Here is a 22,971-nt window from a genome sequence, read left to right as displayed (position 1 = left end):
CTTGAATGCTTCAGGGGATGGGGCATGGCCAACATGAGCCCCACACCAAAGGAGGGTGGAGGTGTTTAATGCGAACTAGGGGTCATCCAAGCACCGCAAAAGGCCGCCATGCCCTGCACGCCCCTTTTCTCTTTTCATATGCAGATGAGGGTTGAAGCCAACTTTGACCCACTGCTTGGATGACATCACCGTATGCAAATCCGTCTTCTGCAGAACTTCCCCCAGGAATGCTTGCACTAGTTGTTGCATTTGGTTTGTTGTTTGGGGGTGCTTCAGTATTAGGCAGCCTTCTGCCCTCCCATGTTCATCTGAAAATATGTGTTCTCCCTGCAGTTGTTGTCCCCAGATGAGAGTTCCCTTGTGCTGCCTCAGTTGAATCTCCTTTACTTGACAGAGATGTGCATGAGCAGCGGCCCTCCCCAGCCCTATTCCAAATCATACTTATTTTGCATAGGAGATACCATGGTCATGAAGATTGTTCTCCCAGGGTGAGGTTCATTCATTGCATTTTGGGTATGCTGACCCCTGTGATTTCCCCAAATGTGGGAAACTTGACTGCATTATTTGTGGTAGTGGGGGACTGTGTTTGTGCTTTCCTCTGGTCAGCTCTGGTAAAAGTCAGATTTCTTTGTCTCAGATTTTCCTCTAGCCTTGTTCTTCTTTCGAGAGTTCCATTGTGCTGCCTCAGTTGGATCTCCTTCACTTGACAGGGGGGTACCCGAGCAGCGACCCTCCCCAGCTCTAGCCCAACTCCTACTTACCTGCCAGGTGAGATACTATGATCATGAAGGTGCTTCTCCCAGGGCAAGGCTCACCCATTGCACTCTGGGTGTGCTGCCCCTGCGATTTCCCCAAATGTGGGAAACTTGACTGCATAATTTGTGTTTCCCCTGGTCGGCTCTCGTATAATTCAGATCTCTTTGTCTCAGGTCTCTCTCCAGCCTAGTTTGCTGTCTGTTTCCACTTCTCTTTTCTTCAGCCGCTCCCTTCTATACCCTTGTGCACTATCCTGACTTCTCCTCCCGTCTGCTTACTTTGTGCCTTCCAATGCACAATGCAAACTACAGGTAGTGCTGCAGGGCCCACACCCTTTTACTTGCCTTACAGAGCAGCTCTGGAGCTGTTACAGTGCCCAGCTGCTGCAAGAAATCAGCTTGAATGCTTCAGGGGATGGGGCATGGCCAACATGAGCCCCACACCAAAGGAGGGGGGAGGTGTTTAATGCGAACTAGGGGTCATCCAAGCACTGCAAAAGGCCGCCATGCCCTGCATGCCCCTTTTCTCTTTTCATATGCAGATGAGGGTTCCAGTCAACTTTGGCCCACTGCTTGGATAACATCACCGTATGCAAATCCGTCTGCTGCAGACCTTCCCCCAGGAGTGCTTGTACTAGTTGTTGCATATGGTTTGATATTTGATGGTGCTTCAGTATTAGGCAGCCTTCCGCCCTCCCATGTTCATCTGAAAATATATGTTCTCCCTGCAGTTGTTGTCCCCAGATGAGAGTTCACTTGTGCTGCCTCAGTTGAATCTCCTTTACTTGACAGAGATGTGCCTGAGCAGCTGCCCTCACCAGCCCTATCCCAAATCATACTTATTTTGCATAGGAGATACCATGGTCATGAAGATTGTTCTCCCAGGGTGAGGTTCATTCATTGCATTTTGGGTATGCTGACCCCTGTGATTTCCCCAAATGTGGGAAACTCAACTGCATTATTTGTGGTAGTGGGGGACTGTGTTTGTGCTTTCCTCTGGTCAGCTCTAGTAAAAGTCAGATTTCTTTGTCTCACATTTTCCTCTAGCCTTGTTCTTCTTTCGAGAGTTCCCTTGTGCTGCCTTTGTTGGATCTCCTTCACTTTACAGGGGGGTACCCGAGCAGCGACCCTCCCCAGCTCTAGCCCAACTCCTACTTACCTGCCAGGTGAGATACTATGATCATTAAGGTGCTTCTCCCAGGGCAAGGCTCACCCATTGTACTCTGGGTGTGCTGCTCCTGCGATTTCCCCAAATGTGGGAAACTTGACTGCATAATTTGTGTTTCCCCTCGTCGGCTCTCGTATAATTCAGATCTCTTTGTCTCAGGTCTCTCTCCAGCCTAGTTTGCTGTCTGTTTCCACTTCTCTTTTCTTCAGCCGCTCCCTTCTATACCCTTGTGCACTATCCTGACTTCTCCTCCCGTCTGCTTACTTTGTGCCTTCCAATGCACAATGCAAACTACAGGTAGTGCTGCAGGGCCCACACCCTTTTACTTGCCTTACAGAGCAGCTCTGGAGCTGTTACAGTGCCCAGCTGCTGCAAGAAATCAGCTTGAATGCTTCAGGGGCTGGGGCATAGCCAACATCAGCCCCACACCGAAGGAGGGTGGAGGTGTTTAATGCAAACTAGGGGTCAGTCAAGCGCCGCAAAAGGCCACCATGCCCTGCACGCCCCTTTTCTGTTTTCATATGCAGATGAGGGTTGAAGCCAACTTTGACCCACTGCTTGGATGACATCACCATATGCAAATCCATCTGCGGCAGGCCTTCCCCCAGGAATGCTTGCACTAGTTGTTGCATTTGGTTTGTTGTTTGGGGGTGCTTCAGTATTAGGCAGCCTTCTGCTGCACCCTGCTTTGGTGTGGGGCTCATGTTGGCCATGCCCCATCCCCTGAAGCTTTCAAGCAGATTTCTTGCAGCAGCTGGGCACTGTAACAGCTCAAGAGCTGCTCTGTAAGGCAAGTAAAAGGGTGTGGGCCCTGCAGCACTACCTGTAGTTTGCATTGTGCATTGGAAGGCACAAAGTAAGCAGACGGGAGGAGAAGTCTGGATAGTGCACAAGGGTATAGAAGGGAGCGGCTGAAGAAAAGAGAAGTGGAAACAGACAGCAAACTAGGCTGGAGAGAGATCTGAGACAAAGAGATCTGAATTATACGATAGCCGACCAGGGGAAACACAAATTATGCAGTCAAGTTTCCCACATTTGGGGAAATCGCAGGGGCAGCACACCCAGAGTGCAATGGGTGAGCCTTGCCCTGGGAGAAGCACCTTCATGATCATAGTATCTCACCTGGCAGGTAAGTATGAGTTGGGCTAGAGCTGGGGAGGGTCGCTGCTCGGGCACCCCCCTGTTAAGTGAAGGAGATCCAACTGAGGCAGCACAAGGGAACTCTCAAAAGAAGAACAAGGCTAGAGGAAGATCTGAAACAAAGAAATCTGACTTTTACCAGAGCTGACCAGAAGAAAACACAAACACAGTCCCCCACTACCACAAATAAAGCAGTCGAGGTGAGGTTCATTCATTGCATTTTGGGTATGCTGACCCCTGTGATTTCCCCAAATGTGGGAAACTCGACTGCTTTATTTGTGGTAGTGGGGGACTGTGTTTGTGTTTTCTTCTGGTCAGCTCTGGTAAAAGTCAGATTTCTTTGTTTCAGATCTTCCTCTAGCCTTGTTCTTCTTTTGAGAGTTCCCTTGTGCTGCCTCAGTTGGATCTCCTTCACTTAACAGGGGGGTGCCCGAGCAGCGACCCTCCCCAGCTCTAGCCCAACTCCTACTTACCTGCCAGGTGAGATACTATGATCATGAAGGTGCTTCTCCCAGGGCAAGGCTCACCCATTGCACTCTGGGTGTGCAGCCCCTGCGATTTCCCCAAATGTGGGAAACTTGACTGCATAATTTGTGTTTCCCCTGGTCGGCTCTCGTATAATTCAGATCTCTTTGTCTCAGATCTCTCTCCAGCCTAGTTTGCTGTCTGTTTCCACTTCTCTTTTCTTCAGCCGCTCCCTTCTATACCCTTGTGCACTATCCTGACTTCTCCTCCCGTCTGCTTACTTTGTGCCTTCCAATGCACAATGCAAACTACAGGTAGTGCTGCAGGGCCCACACCCTTTTACTTGCCTTACAGAGCAGCTCTGGAGCTGTTACAGTGCCCAGCTGCTGCAAGAAATCTGCTTGAATGCTTCAGGGGATGGGACATGGCCAACATGAGCCCCACACCAAAGGAGGGTGGAGCAGAAGGCTGACTAATACTGAAGCACCCCCAAACAACAAACCAAATGCAACAACTAGTGCAAGCATTCCTGGGGGAAGGCCTGCCGCAGATGGATTTGCATATGGTGATGTCATCCAAGCAGTGGGTCAAAGTTGGCTTCAACCCTCGTCTGCATATGAAAACAGAAAAGGGGCGTGCAGGGCATGGTGGCCTTTTGCGGCGCTTGACCGACCCCTAGTTTGCATTAAACACCTCCACCCTCCTTCGGTGTGGGGCTCATGTTGGCTATGCCCCAGCCCCTGAAGCATTCAAGCTGATTTCTTGCAGCAGCTGGGCACTTTAACAGCTCCAGAGCTGCTCTGTAAGGCAAGTAAAAGGGTGTGGGCCCTGCAGCACTACCTGTAGTTTGCATTGTGCATTGGAAGGCACAAAGTAAGCAGACGGGAGGAGAAGTCAGGATAGTGCACAAGGGTATAGAAGGGAGCGGCTGAAGAAAAGAGAAGTGGAAACAGACAGCAAACTAGGCTGGAGAGAGACCTGAGACAAAGAGATCTGAATTATACGAGAGCCGACCAGGGGAAACACAAATTATGCAGTCAAGTTTCCCACATTTGGGGAAATCGCAGGAGCAGCACACCCAGAGTGCAATGGGTGAGCCTTGCCCTGGGAGAAGCACCTTCATGATCATAGTATCTCACCTGGCAGGTAAGTAGGAGTTGGGCTAGAGCTGGGGAGGGTCGCTGCTCGGGTACCCCCCTGTCAAGTGAAGGAGATCCAACTGAGGCAGCACAAGGGAACTCTCGAAAGAAGAACAAGGCAAGAGGAAAATCTGAGACAAAGAAATCTGACTTTTACCAGAGCTGACCAGAGGAAAGCACAAACACAGTCCCCCACTACCACAAATAATGCAGTTGAGTTTCCCACATTTGGGGAAATCACAGGGGTCAGCATACCCAAAATGCAATGAATGAACCTCACCCTGGGAGAACAATCTTCATGACCATGGTATCTCCTATGCAAAATAAGTATGATTTGGAATAGGGCTGGGGAGGGCCGCTGCTCATGCACATCTCTGTCAAGTAAAGGAGATTCAACTGAGGCAGCACAAGGGAACTCTCATCTGGGGACAACAACTGCAGGGAGAACACATATTTTCAGATGAACATGGGAGGGCAGAAGGCTGCCTAATACTGAAGCACCCCCAAACAACAAACCAAATGCAACAACTAGTGCAAGCATTCCTGGGGGAAGTTCTGCAGAAGACGGATTTGCATACGGTGATGTCATACAAGCAGTTGGTCAAAGTTGGCTTCAACCCTCATCTGCATATGAAAAGAGAAAAGGGGCGTGCAGGGCATGGCGGCCTTTTGCGGTGCTTGGATGACCCCTAGTTCGCATTAAACACCTCCACCCTCCTTTGGTGTGGGGCTCATGTTGGCCATGCCCCATCCCCTGAAGCATTCAAGCAGATTTCTTGCAGCAGCTGGGCACTGTAACAGCTCCAGAGCTGCTCTGTAAGGCAAGTAAAAGGGTGTGGGCCCTGCAGCACTACCTGTAGTTTGCATTGTGCATTGGAAGGCACAAAGTAAGCAGACGGGAGGAGAAGTCAGGATAGTGCACAAGGGTATAGAAGGGAGCGGCTGAAGAAAAGAGAAGTGGAAACAGACAGCAAACTAGGCTGGAGAGAGACCTGAGACAAAGAGATCTGAATTATACGAGAGCCGACCAGGGGAAACACAAATTATGCAGTCAAGTTTCCCACATTTGGGGAAATCGCAGGGGCAGCACACCCAGAGTGCAATGGGTGAGCCTTGCCCTGGGAGAAGCACCTTCATGATCATAGTATCTCACCTGGCAGGTAAGTAGGAGTTGGGCTAGAGCTGGGGAGGGTCTCTGCTCGGGCACCCCCCTGTCAAGTGAAGGAGATCCAACTGAGGCAGCACAAGGGAACTCTCAAAAGAAGAACAAGGCTCTGAAACAAAGAAATCTGACTTTTACCAGAGCTGACCAGAGGAAAACACAAACACAGTCCCCCACTACCACAAATAAAGCAGTCGAGTTTCCCACATTTGGGGAAATCACAGGGGTCAGCATACCCAGAATGCAATGAATGAACCTCACCCTGGGAGAATAATCTTCATGACCATGGTATCTCCTATGCAAAATAAGTATGATTTGGGATAGAGCTGGGGAGGGCCGCTGCTCAGGCACATCTCTGTCAAGTTAAGGAGATTCAACTGAGGCAGCACAAGGGAACTCTCATCTAGGGACAACAACTGCAGGGAGAACACATATTTTCAGATGAACATGGGAGGGCAGACGGCTGCCTAATACTGAAGCACCCCCAAACAACAAACCAAATGCAACAACTAGTGCAAGCATTCCTGGGGGAAGGCCTGCCGCAGATGGATTTGCATATGGTGATGTCATCCAAGCAGTGGGTCAAAGTTGGCTTCAACCCTCGTCTGCATATGAAAACAGAAAAGGGGCGTGCAGGGCATGGTGGCCTTTTGCTGCGCTTGTCTGACCCCTAGTTTGCATTAAACACCTCCACCCTTCTTCGGTGTGGGGCTCATGTTGGCTATGCCCCAGCCCCTGAAGCATTCAAGCTGATTTCTTGCAGCAGCTTGGCACTGCAACAGCTCCAGAGCTGCTCTGTAAGGCAAGTAAAAGGGTGTGGGCCCTGCAGCACTACCTGTAGTTTGCATTGTGCATTGGAAGGCACAAAGTAAGCAGACGGGAGGAGAAGTCAGGATAGTGCACAAGGGTATAGAAGGGAGCGGCTGAAGAAAAGAGAAGTGGAAACAGACAGCAAACTAGGCTGGAGAGAGACCTGAGACAAAGAGATCTGAATTATACGAGAGCCGACCAGGGGAAACACAAATTATGCAGTCAAGTTTCCCACATTTGGGGAAATCGCAGGAGCAGCACACCCAGAGTACAATGGGTGAGCCTTGCCCTGGGAGAAGCACCTTCATGATCATAGTATCTCACCTGGCAGGTAAGTAGGAGTTGGGCTAGAGCTGGGGAGGGTCGCTGCTCGGGTACCCCCCTGTAAAGTGAAGGAGATCCAACTGAGGCAGCACAAGGGAACTCTCGAAAGAAGAACAAGGCTAAAGGAAAATCTGAGACAAAGAAATCTGACTTTTACCAGAGCTGACCAGAGGAAAGCACAAACACAGTCTCCCACTACCACAAATAATGCAGTCAAGTTTCCCACATTTGGGGAAATCACAGGGGTCAGCATACCCAAAATGCAATGAATGAACCTCACCCTGGGAGAAAAATCTTCATGACCATGGTATCTCCTATGCAAAATAAGTATGATTTGGAATAGGGCTGGGGAGGGCCGCTGCTCATGCACATCTCTGTCAAGTAAAGGAGATTCAACTGAGGCAGCACAAGGGAACTCTCATCTTGGGACAACAACTGCAGGGAGAACATATATTTTCAGATGAACATGGGAGGGCAGAAGGCTGCCTAATACTGAAGCACCCCCAAACAACAAACCAAATGCAACAACTAGTGCAAGCATTCCTGGGGGAAGGCCTGCCGCAGATGGATTTGCATATGGTGATGTCATCCAAGCAGTGGGTCAAAGTTGGCTTCAACCCTCGTCTGCATATGAAAAGAGAAAAGGGGCGTGCAGGGCATGGTGGCCTTTTGCGGCGCTTGGCTGACCCCTAGTTTGCATTAAACACCTCCACCCTCCTTTGGTGTGGGGCTCATGTTGGCTATGCCCCAGCCCCTGAAGCATTCAAGCTGATTTCTTGCAGCAGCTGGGCACTGTAACAGCTCCAGAGCTGCTCTGTAAGGCAAGTAAAAGGGTCTGGGCCCTGCAGCACTACCTGTAGATCGCATTGTGCGTTGGAAGGCACAAAGTAAGCAGACAGGAGGAGAAGTCAGGATAGTGCGCAAGGGCATAGAAGGGAGCGGCTCAAGAAAAGAGAAGTGGAAACAGACAGCAAACTAGGCTGGAGAGAGACCTGAGACAAAGAGATCTGAATTATACGAGAGCCGACCAGGGGAAACACAAATTATGCAGTCAAGTTTCCCACATTTGGGGAAATCGCAGGGGCAGCACACCCAGAGTGCAATGGGTGAGCCTTGCCCTGGGAGAAGCACCTTCATGATCATAGTATCTCACCTGGCAGGTAAGTAGGAGTTGGGCTAGAGCTGGGGAGGGTCGCTGTTCGGGCACCCCCCTGTCAAGTGAAAGAGATCCAACTGAGGCAGCACAAGGGAACTCTCGAAAGAAGAACAAGGCTAGAGGAAGATCTGAGACAAAGAAATCTGACTTTTTCCAGAGCTGACCAGAGGAAAGCACAAACACAGTCCCCCACTACCACAAATAATGCAGTCGAGTTTCCCACATTTGGGGAAATCACAGGGGTCAGCATACCCAGAATGCAATGAATGAACCTCACCTTGGGAGAACAATCTTCATGACCATGGTATCGCCTATGCAAAATAAGTATGATTTGGGATAGGGCTGGGGAGGGCCGCTGCTCAGGCACATCTCTGTCAAGTAAAGGAGATTCAACTGAGGCAGCACAAGGGAACTCTCATCTGGGGACAACAACTGCAGGGAGAACACATATTTTCAGATGAACATGTGAGGGCAGAAGGCTGCCTAATACTGAAGCACCCCCAAACAACAAACCAAATGCAACAACTAGTGCAAGCATTCCTGGGGGAAGGCCTGCAGCAGATGGATTTGCATATGGTGATGTCATCCAAGCAGTGGGTCAAAGTTGGCTTCAACCCTCGTCTGCATATGAAAAGAGAAAAGGGGCGTGCAGGGCATGGCGGCCTTTTGCAGCGCTTGGATGACCCCTAGTTCGCATTACACACCTCCACCCTCCTTCGGTGTGGGGCTCATGTTGGCTATGCCCCAGCCCCTGAAGCATTCAAGCTGATTTCTTGCAGCAGCTGGGCACTGTAACTGCTCCAGAGCTACTCTGAAGCACCCCCAAACAACAAACCAAATGCAACAACTAGTGCAAGCATTCCTGGGGGAAGGCCTGCAGCAGATGGATTTGCATATGGTGATGTCATCCAAGCAGTGGGTCAAAGTTGGCTTCAACCCTCGTCTGCATATGAAAAGAGAAAAGGGGCGTGCAGGGCATGGCGGCCTTTTGCAGCGCTTGGATGACCCCTAGTTCGCATTACACACCTCCACCCTCCTTCGGTGTGGGGCTCATGTTGGCTATGCCCCAGCCCCTGAAGCATTCAAGCTGATTTCTTGCAGCAGCTGGGCACTGTAACTGCTCCAGAGCTACTCTGTAAGGCAAGTAAAAGGGTGTGGGCCCTGCAGCACTACCTGTAGTTCGCATTGTGCGTTGGAAGGCACGAAGTAAGCAGACGGGAGAAGTCAGGATAGTGCGCAAGGGCATAGAAGGGAGCGGCTCAAGAAAAGAGAAGTGGAAACAGACAGCAAACTAGGCTGGAGAGAGACCTGAGACAAAGAGATCTGAATTATACGAGAGCCGACGAGGGGAAACACAAATTATGCAGTCACGTTTCCCACATTTGGGGAAATCGCAGGAGCAGCACACCCAGAGTGCAATGGTTGAGCCTTGCCCTGGGAGAAGCACCTTCATGATCATAGTATCTCACCTGGCAGGTAAGTAGGAGTTGGGCTAGAGCTGGGGAGGGTCGCTGCTCGGGTTCCCCCCTGTGAAGTGAAGGAGATCCAACTGAGGCAGCACCAGGGAACTCTCGAAAGAAGAACAAGGCTAGAGGAAGATCTGAGACAAAGAAATCTGACTTTTACCAGAGCTGACCAGAGGAAAGCACAAACACAGTCTCCCACTACCACAAATAATGCAGTCAAGTTTCCCACATTTGGGGAAATCACAGGGGTCAGCATACCCAAAATGCAATGAATGAACCTCACCCTGGGAGAAAAATCTTCATGACCATGGTATCTCCTATGCAAAATAAGTATGATTTGGAATAGGGCTGGGGAGGGCCGCTGCTCATGCACATCTCTGTCAAGTAAAGGAGATTCAACTGAGGCAGCACAAGGGAACTCTCATCTTGGGACAACAACTGCAGGGAGAACATATATTTTCAGATGAACATGGGAGGGCAGAGGACTGCCTAATACTGAAGCACCCCCAAACAACAAACCAAATGCAACAACTAGTGCAAGCATTCCTGGGGGAAGGCCTGCCGCAGATGGATTTGCATATGGTGATGTCATCCAAGCAGTGGGTCAAAGTTGGCTTCAACCCTCGTCTGCATATGAAAAGAGAAAAGGGGCGTGCAGGGCATGGTGGCCTTTTGCGGCGCTTGGCTGACCCCTAGTTTGCATTAAACACCTCCACCCTCCTTTGGTGTGGGGCTCATGTTGGCTATGCCCCAGCCCCTGAAGCATTCAAGCTGATTTCTTGCAGCAGCTGGGCACTGTAACAGCTCCAGAGCTGCTCTGTAAGGCAAGTAAAAGGGTGTGGGCCCTGCAGCACTACCTGTAGTTCGCATTGTGCGTTGGAAGGCACAAAGTAAGCAGACAGGAGGAGAAGTCAGGATAGTGCGCAAGGGCATAGAAGTAAGCGGCTCAAGAAAAGAGAAGTGGAAACAGACAGCAAACTAGGCTGGAGAGAGACCTGAGACAAAGAGATCTGAATTATACGAGAGCCGACCAGGGGAAACACAAATTATACAGTCAAGTTTCCCACATTTGGGGAAATCGCAGGAGCAGCACACCCAGAGTGCAATGGGTTAGCCTTGCCCTGGGAGAAGCACCTTCATGATCATAGTATCTCACCTGGCAGGTAAGTAGGAGTTGGGCTAGAGCTGGGGAGGGTCGCTGCTAGGGTACCCCCCTGTAAAGTGAAGGAGATCCAATTAAGGCAGCACAAGGGAACTCTCGAAAGAAGAACAAGGCTAGAGGAAAATCTGAGACAAAGAAATCTGACTTTTACCAGAGCTGACCAGAGGAAAGCACAAACACAGTCCCCCACTACCACAAATAATGCAGTTGAGTTTCCCACATTTGGGGAAATCACAGGGGTCAGCATACCCAAAATGCAATGAATGAACCTCACCCTGGGAGAAAAATCTTCATGACCATGGTATCTCCTATGCAAAATAAGTATGATTTGGAATAGGGCTGGGGAGGGCCGCTGCTCATGCACATCTCTGTCAAGTAAAGGAGATTTAACTGAGGCAGCACAAGGGAACTCTCATCTGGGGACAACAACTGCAGGGAGAACACATATTTTCAGATGAACATGGGAGGGCAGAAGGCTGCCTAATACTGAAGCACCCCCAAACAACAAACCAAATGCAACAACTAGTGCAAGCATTCCTGGGGGAAGTTCTGCAGAAGACGGATTTGCATACGGTGATGTCATCCAAGCAGTGGGTCAAAGTTGGCTTCAACCCTCATCTGCATATGAAAAGAGAAAAGGGGCGTGCAGGGCATGGCGGCCTTTTGCGGTGCTTGGATGACCCCTAGTTCGCATTAAACACCTCCACCCTCCTTTGGTGTGGGGCTCATGTTGGCCATGCCCCATCCCCTGGAGCATTCAAGCTGATTTCTTGCAGCAGCTGGGCACTGTAACAGCTCCAGAGCTGCTCTGTAAGGCAAGTAAAAGGGTGTGGGCCCTGCAGCACTACCTGTAGTTTGCATTGTGCATTGGAAGGCACAAAGTAAGCAGACGGGAGGAGAAGTCAGGATAGTGCACAAGGGTATAGAAGGGAGCGGCTGAAGAAAAGAGAAGTGGAAACAGACAGCAAACTAGGCTGGAGAGAGACCTGAGACAAAGAGATCTGAATTATACGAGAGCCGACCAAGGGAAACACAAATTATGCAGTCAAGTTTCCCACATTTGGGGAAATCGCAGGGGCAGCACACCCAGAGTGCAATGGGTGAGCCTTGCCCTGGGAGAAGCACCTTCATGATCATAGTATCTCACCTGGCAGGTAAGTAGGAGTTGGGCTAGAGCTGGGGAGGGTCGCTGTTCGGGCACCCCCCTGTCAAGTGAAAGAGATCCAACTGAGGCAGCACAAGGGAACTCTCGAAAGAAGAACAAGGCTAGAGGAAGATCTGAGACAAAGAAATCTGACTTTTTCCAGAGCTGGCCAGAGGAAAGCACAAACACAGTCCCCCACTACCACAAATAATGCAGTCGAGTTTCCCACATTTGGGGAAATCACAGGGGTCAGCATACCCAGAATGCAATGAATGAACCTCACCCTGGGAGAACAATCTTCATGACCATGGTATCGCCTATGCAAAATAAGTATGATTTGGGATAGGGCTGGGGAGGGCCGCTGCTCAGGCACATCTCTGTCAAGTAAAGGAGATTCAACTGAGGCAGCACAAGGGAACTCTCATCTGGGGACAACAACTGCAGGGAGAACACATATTTTCAGATGAACATGTGAGGGCAGAAGGCTGCCTAATACTGAAGCACCCCCAAACAACAAACCAAATGCAACAACTAGTGCAAGCATTCCTGGGGGAAGGCCTGCAGCAGATGGATTTGCATATGGTGATGTCATCCAAGCAGTGGGTCAAAGTTGGCTTCAACCCTCGTCTGCATATGAAAAGAGAAAAGGGGCGTGCAGGGCATGGCGGCCTTTTGCAGCGCTTGGATGACCCCTAGTTTGCATTACACACCTCCTCCCTCCTTCGGTGTGGGGCTCATGTTGGCTATGCCCCAGCCCCTGAAGCATTAAAGCTGATTTCTTGCAGCAGCTGGGCACTGTAACTGCTCCAGAGCTACTCTGTAAGGCAAGTAAAAGGGTGTGGGCCCTGCAGCACTACCTGTAGTTCGCATTGTGCGTTGGAAGGCACGAAGTAAGCAGACGGGAGAAGTCAGGATAGTGCGCAAGGGCATAGAAGGGAGCGGCTCAAGAAAAGAGAAGTGGAAACAGACAGCAAACTAGGCTGGAGAGAGACCTGAGACAAAGAGATCTGAATTATACGAGAGCCGACGAGGGGAAACACAAATTATGCAGTCAAGTTTCCCACATTTGGGGAAATCGCAGGAGCAGCACACCCAGAGTGCAATGGTTGAGCCTTGCCCTGGGAGAAGCACCTTCATGATCATAGTATCTCACCTGGCAGGTAAGTAGGAGTTGGGCTAGAGCTGGGGAGGGTCGCTGCTCGGGTTCCCCCCTGTGAAGTGAAGGAGATCCAACTGAAGCAGCACCAGGGAACTCTCGAAAGAAGAACAAGGCTAGAGGAAGATCTGAGACAAAGAAATCTGACTTTTACCAGAGCTGACCAGAGGAAAGCACAAACACAGTCCCCCACTACCACAAATAATGCAGTCGAGTTTCCCACATTTGGGAAAATCACAGGGGTCAGCATACCCAGAATGCAATGAATGAACCTAACCCTGGGAGAACAATCTTCATGACCATGGTATCTCCTATGCAAAATAAGTATGATTTGGGATAGGGCTGGTGAGGGCCGCTGCTCAGGCACATCTCTGTCAAGTAAAGGAGATTCAACTGAGGCAGCACAAGGGAACTCTCATCTGGGGACAACAACTGCAGGGAGACCACATCTTTTCAGATGAACATGGGAGGGCGGAAGGCTGCCTAATACTGAAGCACCATCAAATATCAAACCATGGCCCTCATTCCGAGTTGATCGCTCGCAAGGCGATTTTAGCAGAGTTACACACGCTAAGCCGCCGCCTACTGGGAGTGAATCTTAGCTTCCTAAAATTGCGACCGATGTATTCGCAATATTGCGATTACAAACTACTTAGCAGTTTCAGAGTAGCTTCAGACTTACTCTGCATCTGCGATCAGTTCAGTGCTTGTCGTTCCTGGTTTGACGTCACAAACACTCCCAGAGTTCGCCCAGACACTCCCCCGTTTCTCCGGCCACTCCTGCGTTTTTTCCGGAAACTGTAGCGTTTTTTCCCACACGCCCATAAAATGGCCTGTTTCCGCCCAGTAACACCCATTTCCTGTCAATCACATTACGATCGCCGGAGCGAAGAAAAATCCGTGAGTAAAAATACTTTCTTCATTGTAAAATTACTTGGCGCAGTCGCAGTGCGAATATTGCGCATGCGTACTAAGCAGAATTTCACTGCGATGCGATGAAATTTACAGAGCGAACGACTCGGAATGAGGGCCCATATGCAACAACTAGTACAAGCACTCCTGGGGGAAGGTCTGCAGCAGACGGATTTGCATACGGTGATGTAAATCCAAGCAGTGGGCCAAAGTTGACTGGAACCCTCATCTGCATATGAAAATAGAAAAGGGGCATGCAGGGCATGGCGGCCTTTTGCAGTGCTTGGATGACCCCTAGTTCGCATTAAACACCCCCACCCTCCTTTGGTGTGGGGCTCATGTTGGCCATGCCCCATCCCCTGATGCATTCAAGCTGATTTCTTGCAGCAGCTGGGCACTGTAACAGCTCCAGAGCTGTTCTGTAAGGCAAGTAAAAGTGTGTGGGCCCTGCAGCACCACCTGTTGTTCGCATTGTGCGTTGGAAGGCACAAATTAAGCAGACGGGAGGAGAAGTCAGGATAGTGCGCAAGGGCATTCTTTTCTCTTAGTCCGGGGGCAAGGCTTCAAAATGGGGTCTGCAACGGAGGAGACACAGGGGGCGTGGTCACAGCAGCTTTTCTCTACAGTCTGCACCAGCAGGAGCCTACACCATTTTTTATGATCACGCTGAACTGCAGTGCGACTGCAATTACAGCATGGTCAAGAAGGGAGGCGTCATGCTGGGTGGCCATGCCCTGTCACTGTGCAGGAGCCAGCACCGCTCACACACTAGTCCCCGGGTGCAGCCCCAACCCCCGGGACACCCGGAGCAACAAAATGTAGATTCAGGCCACCAGGCCACGCCCCTACCTATGAAACCATGCCTCCTTTTTACCATTGCGCTGTTTATCTGCGCGCACTGCATTACAATCTCCCTCGCCACCTCTCTGGGTGTCACCAGTGATAGTGACACCTCTGCCATGCTTGTAGCAGCTGGTCCTAAGATCTACGCCTCAAGCCCTGAGTGTTTGCCCTTGTGACTTGTTGATCATCATAGCGAAGCAGATGCTTACAGAAAACTGCAGGGGCTTAGATTGAAAATAAAAACAATTGATGGGTATAAGGTAGAGAGGAGTGGGTTCGGTTCTCCGAGAACCGAATTCCCCACGAACTCCACGTGGTTTACATTGGTCCGAGGCAGGCTCGGTTGTTCCTGCCTGACTCGGAAAACCTGAACAAGGGAAAATGTCATCATCCCGCTGTCAGATTCTCGTGAGATTCGGATTCCATATAAAGAGCTGCGCGTTGCTGCCATTTTTACTCGTGCATTGAAGAGAGAGCGGAGAGGACGTGGCTATGTTCTCTCAGTGGAAATCTCAATATCAGTGCTCAGTATCAGTGGTTACTTATTGCTGCTCAGTAATACTAGTAGTGTGTCTCTCCTGCTCAGTGTCAGTTCTCAGTAGTATCCTCATCAGTGCTCAGTATCACTGCTCATTGTCTTGTGCTGCATTGTGGTGCTCAGCATACTACAGTACATTACTAATAGTCCAGTGCTGCATCTTGCTGCTCAGTGTCAGTTCTAGTATCCTCATCAGTGCTCACTATCACTGCTCATTGCATTGTGGTGTTCTGTATACTACAGTAACATAGTAATATAGTATATATAGAGGAGCGGGTTCGGTTCTCCGAGAACCGAATTCCCGACGAACTCCACGTGGTTTACACTGGTCCGAGGCAGGCTCGGTTGTTCCTGCCTGACTCGGAAAACCTGAACAAGGGAAAATGTCATCATCCCGCTGTCGGATTCTCGCGAGATTCGGATTCCATATAAAGAGCTGCGCGTTGCCGCCATTTTTACTCGTGCATTGAAGAGAGAGCGGAGAGGACGTGGCTATGTTCTCTCAGTGGAAATCTCAATATCAGTGCTCAGTATCAGTGGTTACTTATTGCTGCTCAGTAATACTAGTAGTGTGTCTCTCCTGCTCAGTGTCAGTTCTCAGTAGTATCCTCATCAGTGCTCAGTATCACTGCTCATTGTCTTGTGCTGCATTGTGGTGCTCAGCATACTACAGTACATTACTAATAGTCCAGTGCTGCATCTTGCTGCTCAGTGTCAGTTCTAGTATCCTCATCAGTGCTCACTATCACTGCTCATTACATTGTGGTGTTCTGTATACTACAGTAACATAGTAATATAGTAACATATGGTAACATAGTTTTTGAGGTTGAATAGAGGCAAATTGCCCATCGTGTTCAACCTGTTTTAAGTTGTGATGATTCTACATACTTGCTGAATAATGTTTTATGACTAGTTAGCTACTATAACTCATGTTACCCCCGGATTAACCATGTTGATATTTTAAGTATTATAACCTTGGATAGCTTTTTCATTCAGAAATGTATCCATTCCTTTTTTAAATCCAATTACAGAGTCCGCCATTACCACCTTCCCTGGCAGGGAATTCCACATCCTGATTGCCCTAACAGTGAAGATCATAGTATCTCACCTGGCAGGTAAGTAGGAGTTGGGCTAGAGCTGTGGAGGATTGCTGCTCGGGCACCCCCTGTCAAGTGAAGGAGATCCAACTGAGGCAGCACAAGGGAACTCTCGAAAGAAGAACAAGGCTAGAGGAAGATCTGAGACAAAGAAATCTGACTTTTACCAGAGCTGACCAGAGGAAAGCACAAACACAGTCCCCCACTACCACAAATAATGCAGTCGAGTTTCCCACATTTGGGGAAATCACAGGGGTCAGCATACCCAGAGTGCAATGAATGAACCTCACCCTGGGAGAACAATCTTCATGACCATGGTATCTCCTATGCAAAATAAGTATGATTTGGGATAGGGCTGGGGAGGGCCGCTGCTCAGGCACATCTCTGTCAAGTAAAGGAGATTCAACTGAGGCAGCACAAGGGAACTCTCATCTGGGGACAACAACTGCAGGGAGAACACATATTTTCAGATGAACATGGGAGGGCAGAAGGCTGCCTAATACTGAAGCACCCCCAAACAACAAACCAAATGCAACTACTAGTGCAAGCATTCCTGGGGGAAGGCCTGCAGCAGACGGATTTGCATATGGTGATGTCATCCAAGCAGTGGGTCAAAGTTGGCTTCAACCCTCGTCTGCATATGAAAATAAAAAAGGGGTGTGCAGGGCATGGCTGCCTTTTGCGGCGCTTGGATGACCCCTAGTTCGCATTAAACACCTCCACCCTCCTTCGGTGTGGGGCTCATGTTGGCTATGCCCCAGCCCCTGAAGCATTCAAGCTGATTTCTTGCAGCAGCTGGGCACTGTAACAGCTCCAGAGCTGCTCTGTAAAGCAAGTAAAAGGGTGTGGGCCCTGCAGCACTACCTGTAGTTTGCATTGTGCATTGGAAGGCACAAAGTAAGCAGACGGGGAAGTCAGGATAGTGCACAAGGGCATAGAAGGGAGCGGCTGAAGAAAAGAGAAGTGGAAACAGACAGCAAACAAGGCTGGAGAGAGACCTGAGACAAAGAGATCTGAATTATACGAGAGCCGACCAGGGGAAACACAAATTATGCAGTCAAGTTTCCCACATTTGGGGAAATCGCAGGGGCAGCACACCCAGAGTGCAATGGGTGAGCCTTGCCCTGGGAGAAGCACCTTCATGATCATAGTATCTCACCTGGCAGGTAAGTAGGAGTTGGGCTAGAGCTGGGGAGGGTCTCTGCTCGGGCACCCCCCTGTCAAGTGAAGGAGATCCAACTGAGGCAGCACAAGGGAACTCTCAGAAGAAGAACAAGGCTCTGAAACAAAGAAATCTGACTTTTACCAGAGCTGACCAGAGGAAAACACAAACACAGTCCCCCACTACCACAAATAAAGCAGTCGAGTTTCCCACATTTGGGGAAATCACAGGGGTCAGCATACCCAGAATGCAATGAATGAACCTCACCCTGGGAGAATAATCTTCATGACCATGGTATCTCCTATGCAAAATAAGTATGATTTGGGATAGAGCTGGGGAGGGCCGCTGCTCAGGCACATCTCTGTCAAGTTAAGGAGATTCAACTGAGGCAGCACAAGGGAACTCTCATCTAGGGACAACAACTGCAGGGAGAACACATATTTTCAGATGAACATGGGAGGGCAGAAGGCTGCCTAATACTGAAGCACCCCCAAACAACAAACCAAATGCAACAACTAGTGCAAGCATTCCTGGGGGAAGGCCTGCCGCAGATGGATTTGCATATGGTGATGTCATCCAAGCAGTGGGTCAAAGTTGGCTTCAACCCTCGTCTGCATATGAAAACAGAAAAGGGGCGCGCAGGGCATGGTGGCCTTTTGCTGCGCTTGTCTGACCCCTAGTTTGCATTAAACACCTCCACCCTCCTTCGGTGTGGGGCTCATGTTGGCTATGCCCCAGCCCCTGAAGCATTCAAGCTGATTTCTTGCAGCAGCTTGGCACTGCAACAGCTCCAGAGCTGCTCTGTAAGGCAAGTAAAAGGGTGTGGGCCCTGCAGCACTACCTGTAGTTTGCATTGTGCATTGGAAGGCACAAAGTAAGCAGACGGGAGGAGAAGTCAGGATAGTGCACAAGGGTATAGAAGGGAGCGGCTGAAGAAAAGAGAAGTGGAAACAGACAGCAAACTAGGCTGGAGAGAGACCTGAGACAAAGAGATCTGAATTATACGAGAGCCGACCAGGGGAAACACAAATTATGCAGTCAAGTTTCCCACATTTGGGGAAATCGCAGGAGCAGCACACCCAGAGTTCAATGGGTGAGCCTTGCCCTGGGAGAAGCACCTTCATGATCATAGTATCTCACCTGGCAGGTAAGTAGGAGTTGGGCTAGAGCTGGGGAGGGTCGCTGCTCGGGCACCCCCCTGTAAAGTGAAGGAGATCCAACTGAGGCAGCACAAGGGAACTCTCGAAAGAAGAACAAGGCTAAAGGAAAATCTGAGACAAAGAAATCTGACTTTTACCAGAGCTGACCAGAGGAAAGCACAAACACAGTCTCCCACTACCACAAATAATGCAGTCAAGTTTCCCACATTTGGGGAAATCACAGGGGTCAGCATACCCAAAATGCAATGAATGAACCTCACCCTGGGAGAAAAATCTTCATGACCATGGTATCTCCTATGCAAAATAAGTATGATTTGGAATAGGGCTGGGGAGGGCCGCTGCTCATGCACATCTCTGTCAAGTAAAGGAGATTCAACTGAGGCAGCACAAGGGAACTCTCATCTTGGGACAACAACTGCAGGGAGAACATATATTTTCAGATGAACATGGGAGGGCAGAAGGCTGCCTAATACTGAAGCACCCCCAAACAACAAACCAAATGCAACAACTAGTGCAAGCATTCCTGGGGGAAGGCCTGCCGCAGAGGGATTTGCATATGGTGATGTCATCCAAGCAGTGGGTCAAAGTTGGCTTCAACCCTCGTCTGCATATGAAAAGAGAAAAGGGGCGTGCAGGGCATGGTGGCCTTTTGCGGCGCTTGGCTGACCCCTAGTTTGCATTAAACACCTCCACCCTCCTTTGGTGTGGGGCTCATGTTGGCTATGCCCCAGCCCCTGAAGCATTCAAGCTGATTTCTTGCAGCAGCTGGGCACTGTAACAGCTCCAGAGCTGCTCTGTAAGGCAAGTAAAAGGGTCTGGGCCCTGCAGCACTACCTGTAGATCGCATTGTGCGTTGGAAGGCACAAAGTAAGCAGACAGGAGGAGAAGTCAGGATAGTGCGCAAGGGCATAGAAGGGAGCGGCTCAAGAAAAGAGAAGTGGAAACAGACAGCAAACTAGGCTGGAGAGAGACCTGAGACAAAGAGATCTGAATTATACGAGAGCCGACCAGGGGAAACACAAATTATGCAGTCAAGTTTCCCACATTTGGGGAAATCGCAGGGGCAGCACACCCAGAGTGCAATGGGTGAGCCTTGCCCTGGGAGAAGCACCTTCATAATCATAGTATCTCACCTGGCAGGTAAGTAGGAGTTGGGCTAGAGCTGGGGAGGGTCGCTGTTCGGGCACCCCCCTGTCAAGTGAAAGAGATCCAACTGAGGTAGCACAAGGGAACTCTCGAAAGAAGAACAAGGCTAGAGGAAGATCTGAGACAAAGAAATCTGACTTTTTCCAGAGCTGACCAGAGGAAAGCACAAACACAGTCCCCCACTACCACAAATAATGCTGTCGAGTTTCCCACATTTGGGGAAATCACAGGGGTCAGCATACCCAGAATGCAATGAATGAACCTCACCTTGGGAGAACAATCTTCATGACCATGGTATCGCCTATGCAAAATAAGTATGATTTGGGATAGGGCTGGGGAGGGCCGCTGCTCAGGCACATCTCTGTCAAGTAAAGGAGATTCAACTGAGGCAGCACAAGGGAACTCTCATCTGGGGACAACAACTGCAGGGAGAACACATATTTTCAGATGAACATGGGAGGGCAGAAGGCTGCCTAATACTGAAGCACCCCCAAACAACAAACCAAATGCTACAACTAGTGCAAGCATTCCTGGGGGAAGGCCTGCAGCAGATGGATTTGCATATGGTGATGCCATCCAAGCAGTGGGTCAAAGTTGGCTTCAACCCTCGTCTGCATATGAAAAGAGAAAAGGGGCGTGCAGGGCATGGCGGCCTTTTGCGGCGCTTGGATGACCCCTAGTTAGCATTACACACCTCCACCCTCCTTCGGTGTGGGGCTCATGTTGGCTATGCCCCAGCCCCTGAAGCATTCAAGCTGATTTCTTGCAGCAGCTGGGCACTGTAACTGCTCCAGAGCTGCTCTGTAAGGCAAGTAAAAGGGTGTGGGCCCTGCAGCACTACCTGTAGTTTGCATTGTGCGTTGGAAGGCACGAAGTAAGCAGACGGGAGAAGTCAGGATAGTGCGCAAGGGCATAGAAGGGAGCGGCTCAAGAAAAGAGAAGTGGAAACAGACAGCAAACTAGGCTGGAGATAGACCTGAGACAAAGAGATCTGAATTATACGAGAGCCGACCAAGGGAAACACAAATTATGCAGTCAAGTTTCCCACATTTGGGGAAATCACAGGGGCAGCACAACCAGAGTGCAATGGGTGAGCCTTGCCCTGGGAGAAGCACCTTCATGATCATAGTATCTCACCTGGCAGGTAAGTAGGAGTTGGGCTAGAGCTGGGGAGGGTCGCTGCTCGGGCACCCCCCTGTCAAGTGAAAGAGATCCAACTGAGGCAGCACAAGGGAACTCTCGAAAGAAGAACAAGGCTAGAGGAAGATCTGAGATAAAGAAATCTGATTTTTACCAGAGCTGACCAGAGGAAAGCACAAACACAGTCCCCCACTACCACAAATAATGCAGTCGAGTTTCCCACATTTGGGGAAATCACAGGGGTCAGCATACCCAGAATGCAATGAATGAACCTCACCCTGGGAGAACAATCTTCATGACCATGGTATCGCCTATGCAAAATAAGTATGATTTGGGATAGGGCTGGGGAGGGCCGCTGCTCAGGCACATCTCTGTCAAGTAAAGGAGATTCAACTGAGGCAGCACAAGGGAACTCTCATCTGGGGACAACAACTGCAGGGAGAACATATATTTTCAGATGAACATGGGAGGGCAGAAGGCTGCCTAATACTGAAGCACCCCCAAACAACAAACCAAATGCAACAACTAGTGCAAGCATTCCTGGGGGAAGGCCTGCAGCAGATGGATTTGCATATGGTGATGTCATCCAAACAGTGGGTCAAAGTTGGCTTCAACCCTCGTCTGCATATGAAAAGAGACAAGGGGCGTGCAGGGCATGGCGGCCTTTTGCGGCGCTTGGATGACCCCTAGTTCGCATTACACACCTCCACCCTCCTTCGGTGTGGGGCTCATGTTGGCTATTCCCCAGCCCCTGAAGCATTCAAGCTGATTTCTTGCAGCAGCTGGGCACTGTAACTGCTCCAGAGACGCTCTGTAAGGCAAGTAAAAGGGTGTGGGTCCTGCAGCACTACCTGTAGTTTGCATTGTGCGTTGGAAGGCACAAAGTAAGCAGACGGGAGAAGTCAGGATAGTGCGCAAGGGCATAGAAGGGAGCGGCTCAAGAAAAGAGAAGTAGAAACAGACAGCAAACTAGGCTGGAGAGAGACCTGAGACAAAGAGATCTGAATTATACGAGAGCCGACCAGGGGAAACACAAATTATGCAGTCAAGTTTCCCACATTTGGGGAAATCGCAGAAGCAGCACACCCAGAGTGCAATGGGTGAGCCTTGCCCTGGGAGAAGCACCTTCATGATCATAGTATCTCACCTGGCAGGTAAGTAGGAGTTGGGCTAGAGCTGGGGAGGGTCGCTGCTCGAGCATCCCCCTGTCAAGTAAAGGAGATTCAACTGAGGCAGCACAAGGGAACTCTCATCTGGGGACAACAACTGCAGGGAGAACACATATTTTCAGATAAAAATCTTGGTCATGCTCTGGTTTCTCTTCAGAACGAACAAATCTTTCGCCTTTTACTAAAGATTTCCGTGGAGAGGAGCAAAACCGAGTTTTATCTCAATTTTTGCATGCCCCATCTTTTTGGGGTTTCTTTTATCGGTTTAAAGATAGAATGAGTGTGCTTTAATGTAAGCTCATTTGCATAGAAATGACAGTAAATGTTTGTTTCTTTTCAAACAGAACTTTCTTGACCATGCTACTTGCTTGAAAGATCTGGGAGCACATGGAATACAGTACAAACCATGCTTATAGCAAGGAGAAGACAGGTGAGAAATCTGCTTTCTTTCAAATTGGGCGCTTACTTTGATCTGAATGAGGACTGCTGGCACGGCACTCAGGCGACAGGTGGAATCTTGGTCATGCTCTGGTTTCTCTTCAGAACGAACAAATCTTTCGCCTTTTACTAAAGATTTCCGTGGAGAGGAGCAAAACTGAGTTTTATCTCAATTTTTGCATGTCCCATATTATTGGGGTTTCTTTTATCGGATTAAAGACAGAACGAGTGTGCTTTCTTGTTAGCTTTAATGTAAGTATATTTGCATAACAATGACAATAAATGTCTGTTTCTTTTCAAGCAGAACTTTCTTGACCAT

The 22,971-nt window shown here is 49.7% G+C and overlaps 31 non-coding genes and 3 pseudogenes across 31 annotated transcripts; 7 read left to right on the top strand and 27 right to left on the bottom strand.

Moving 5' to 3' along the window:
- The first annotated feature begins 437 nt into the window (after positions 1–437).
- LOC135005606 (U1 spliceosomal RNA) lies at positions 438–601 on the top strand. Its single transcript, XR_010206139.1, has one exon. It is a non-coding gene; the product is annotated as a U1 spliceosomal RNA (small nuclear RNA).
- Positions 602–753: 152 nt separating this feature from the next.
- LOC135005768 (U1 spliceosomal RNA) lies at positions 754–916 on the top strand. Its single transcript, XR_010206294.1, has one exon. It is a non-coding gene; the product is annotated as a U1 spliceosomal RNA (small nuclear RNA).
- A 674-nt stretch (positions 917–1,590) lies between these two features.
- On the top strand, positions 1,591–1,754 carry LOC135005672 (U1 spliceosomal RNA). The gene has a single exon (XR_010206201.1). It is a non-coding gene; the product is annotated as a U1 spliceosomal RNA (small nuclear RNA).
- A 152-nt stretch (positions 1,755–1,906) lies between these two features.
- On the top strand, positions 1,907–2,042 carry LOC135005935 (U1 spliceosomal RNA; annotated as a pseudogene).
- An 855-nt stretch (positions 2,043–2,897) lies between these two features.
- On the bottom strand, positions 2,898–3,060 carry LOC135005752 (U1 spliceosomal RNA). The gene has a single exon (XR_010206278.1). It is a non-coding gene; the product is annotated as a U1 spliceosomal RNA (small nuclear RNA).
- A 468-nt stretch (positions 3,061–3,528) lies between these two features.
- LOC135005837 (U1 spliceosomal RNA) lies at positions 3,529–3,691 on the top strand. The gene has a single exon (XR_010206358.1). It is a non-coding gene; the product is annotated as a U1 spliceosomal RNA (small nuclear RNA).
- An 828-nt stretch (positions 3,692–4,519) lies between these two features.
- On the bottom strand, positions 4,520–4,682 carry LOC135005804 (U1 spliceosomal RNA). Its single transcript, XR_010206328.1, has one exon. It is a non-coding gene; the product is annotated as a U1 spliceosomal RNA (small nuclear RNA).
- A 152-nt stretch (positions 4,683–4,834) lies between these two features.
- On the bottom strand, positions 4,835–4,998 carry LOC135005661 (U1 spliceosomal RNA). Its single transcript, XR_010206190.1, has one exon. It is a non-coding gene; the product is annotated as a U1 spliceosomal RNA (small nuclear RNA).
- Positions 4,999–5,672: 674 nt separating this feature from the next.
- LOC135005767 (U1 spliceosomal RNA) lies at positions 5,673–5,835 on the bottom strand. Its single transcript, XR_010206293.1, has one exon. It is a non-coding gene; the product is annotated as a U1 spliceosomal RNA (small nuclear RNA).
- Positions 5,836–5,977: 142 nt separating this feature from the next.
- LOC135005674 (U1 spliceosomal RNA) lies at positions 5,978–6,141 on the bottom strand. Its single transcript, XR_010206203.1, has one exon. It is a non-coding gene; the product is annotated as a U1 spliceosomal RNA (small nuclear RNA).
- Positions 6,142–6,815: 674 nt separating this feature from the next.
- On the bottom strand, positions 6,816–6,978 carry LOC135005845 (U1 spliceosomal RNA). The gene has a single exon (XR_010206365.1). It is a non-coding gene; the product is annotated as a U1 spliceosomal RNA (small nuclear RNA).
- A 152-nt stretch (positions 6,979–7,130) lies between these two features.
- LOC135005714 (U1 spliceosomal RNA) lies at positions 7,131–7,294 on the bottom strand. The gene has a single exon (XR_010206241.1). It is a non-coding gene; the product is annotated as a U1 spliceosomal RNA (small nuclear RNA).
- A 674-nt stretch (positions 7,295–7,968) lies between these two features.
- Positions 7,969–8,131, bottom strand: LOC135005766 (U1 spliceosomal RNA). Its single transcript, XR_010206292.1, has one exon. It is a non-coding gene; the product is annotated as a U1 spliceosomal RNA (small nuclear RNA).
- A 152-nt stretch (positions 8,132–8,283) lies between these two features.
- Positions 8,284–8,447, bottom strand: LOC135005691 (U1 spliceosomal RNA). The gene has a single exon (XR_010206219.1). It is a non-coding gene; the product is annotated as a U1 spliceosomal RNA (small nuclear RNA).
- Positions 8,448–9,467: 1,020 nt separating this feature from the next.
- On the bottom strand, positions 9,468–9,603 carry LOC135005968 (U1 spliceosomal RNA; annotated as a pseudogene).
- Positions 9,604–9,755: 152 nt separating this feature from the next.
- LOC135005713 (U1 spliceosomal RNA) lies at positions 9,756–9,919 on the bottom strand. Its single transcript, XR_010206240.1, has one exon. It is a non-coding gene; the product is annotated as a U1 spliceosomal RNA (small nuclear RNA).
- A 674-nt stretch (positions 9,920–10,593) lies between these two features.
- LOC135005888 (U1 spliceosomal RNA) lies at positions 10,594–10,756 on the bottom strand. The gene has a single exon (XR_010206406.1). It is a non-coding gene; the product is annotated as a U1 spliceosomal RNA (small nuclear RNA).
- Positions 10,757–10,908: 152 nt separating this feature from the next.
- LOC135005578 (U1 spliceosomal RNA) lies at positions 10,909–11,072 on the bottom strand. The gene has a single exon (XR_010206112.1). It is a non-coding gene; the product is annotated as a U1 spliceosomal RNA (small nuclear RNA).
- A 674-nt stretch (positions 11,073–11,746) lies between these two features.
- On the bottom strand, positions 11,747–11,909 carry LOC135005821 (U1 spliceosomal RNA). Its single transcript, XR_010206344.1, has one exon. It is a non-coding gene; the product is annotated as a U1 spliceosomal RNA (small nuclear RNA).
- A 152-nt stretch (positions 11,910–12,061) lies between these two features.
- On the bottom strand, positions 12,062–12,225 carry LOC135005635 (U1 spliceosomal RNA). The gene has a single exon (XR_010206165.1). It is a non-coding gene; the product is annotated as a U1 spliceosomal RNA (small nuclear RNA).
- A 698-nt stretch (positions 12,226–12,923) lies between these two features.
- Positions 12,924–13,059, bottom strand: LOC135005920 (U1 spliceosomal RNA; annotated as a pseudogene).
- Positions 13,060–13,211: 152 nt separating this feature from the next.
- LOC135005617 (U1 spliceosomal RNA) lies at positions 13,212–13,375 on the bottom strand. The gene has a single exon (XR_010206149.1). It is a non-coding gene; the product is annotated as a U1 spliceosomal RNA (small nuclear RNA).
- Positions 13,376–16,614: 3,239 nt separating this feature from the next.
- On the bottom strand, positions 16,615–16,778 carry LOC135005579 (U1 spliceosomal RNA). Its single transcript, XR_010206113.1, has one exon. It is a non-coding gene; the product is annotated as a U1 spliceosomal RNA (small nuclear RNA).
- A 670-nt stretch (positions 16,779–17,448) lies between these two features.
- On the bottom strand, positions 17,449–17,611 carry LOC135005765 (U1 spliceosomal RNA). Its single transcript, XR_010206291.1, has one exon. It is a non-coding gene; the product is annotated as a U1 spliceosomal RNA (small nuclear RNA).
- A 142-nt stretch (positions 17,612–17,753) lies between these two features.
- On the bottom strand, positions 17,754–17,917 carry LOC135005673 (U1 spliceosomal RNA). The gene has a single exon (XR_010206202.1). It is a non-coding gene; the product is annotated as a U1 spliceosomal RNA (small nuclear RNA).
- Positions 17,918–18,591: 674 nt separating this feature from the next.
- LOC135005871 (U1 spliceosomal RNA) lies at positions 18,592–18,754 on the bottom strand. Its single transcript, XR_010206390.1, has one exon. It is a non-coding gene; the product is annotated as a U1 spliceosomal RNA (small nuclear RNA).
- A 152-nt stretch (positions 18,755–18,906) lies between these two features.
- On the bottom strand, positions 18,907–19,070 carry LOC135005711 (U1 spliceosomal RNA). Its single transcript, XR_010206239.1, has one exon. It is a non-coding gene; the product is annotated as a U1 spliceosomal RNA (small nuclear RNA).
- Positions 19,071–19,744: 674 nt separating this feature from the next.
- LOC135005856 (U1 spliceosomal RNA) lies at positions 19,745–19,907 on the bottom strand. Its single transcript, XR_010206376.1, has one exon. It is a non-coding gene; the product is annotated as a U1 spliceosomal RNA (small nuclear RNA).
- Positions 19,908–20,059: 152 nt separating this feature from the next.
- Positions 20,060–20,223, bottom strand: LOC135005736 (U1 spliceosomal RNA). The gene has a single exon (XR_010206263.1). It is a non-coding gene; the product is annotated as a U1 spliceosomal RNA (small nuclear RNA).
- Positions 20,224–20,894: 671 nt separating this feature from the next.
- On the bottom strand, positions 20,895–21,057 carry LOC135005943 (U1 spliceosomal RNA). Its single transcript, XR_010206435.1, has one exon. It is a non-coding gene; the product is annotated as a U1 spliceosomal RNA (small nuclear RNA).
- Positions 21,058–21,209: 152 nt separating this feature from the next.
- Positions 21,210–21,373, bottom strand: LOC135005633 (U1 spliceosomal RNA). The gene has a single exon (XR_010206164.1). It is a non-coding gene; the product is annotated as a U1 spliceosomal RNA (small nuclear RNA).
- Positions 21,374–22,044: 671 nt separating this feature from the next.
- Positions 22,045–22,207, bottom strand: LOC135005852 (U1 spliceosomal RNA). Its single transcript, XR_010206372.1, has one exon. It is a non-coding gene; the product is annotated as a U1 spliceosomal RNA (small nuclear RNA).
- Positions 22,208–22,351: 144 nt separating this feature from the next.
- Positions 22,352–22,467, top strand: LOC135006009 (U5 spliceosomal RNA). The gene has a single exon (XR_010206469.1). It is a non-coding gene; the product is annotated as a U5 spliceosomal RNA (small nuclear RNA).
- Positions 22,468–22,737: 270 nt separating this feature from the next.
- Positions 22,738–22,853, top strand: LOC135006016 (U5 spliceosomal RNA). The gene has a single exon (XR_010206476.1). It is a non-coding gene; the product is annotated as a U5 spliceosomal RNA (small nuclear RNA).
- The last annotated feature ends 118 nt before the right edge of the window (positions 22,854–22,971 follow it).

This window comes from Pseudophryne corroboree, unplaced genomic scaffold, assembly GCF_028390025.1.
Source record: "Pseudophryne corroboree isolate aPseCor3 unplaced genomic scaffold, aPseCor3.hap2 scaffold_207, whole genome shotgun sequence".
Classification (NCBI taxonomy): Eukaryota; Metazoa; Chordata; class Amphibia; order Anura; family Myobatrachidae; genus Pseudophryne; species Pseudophryne corroboree.
Note: the sequence above shows the minus strand (reverse complement) of the source record. Positions and strands in the feature narration are given on the sequence as shown.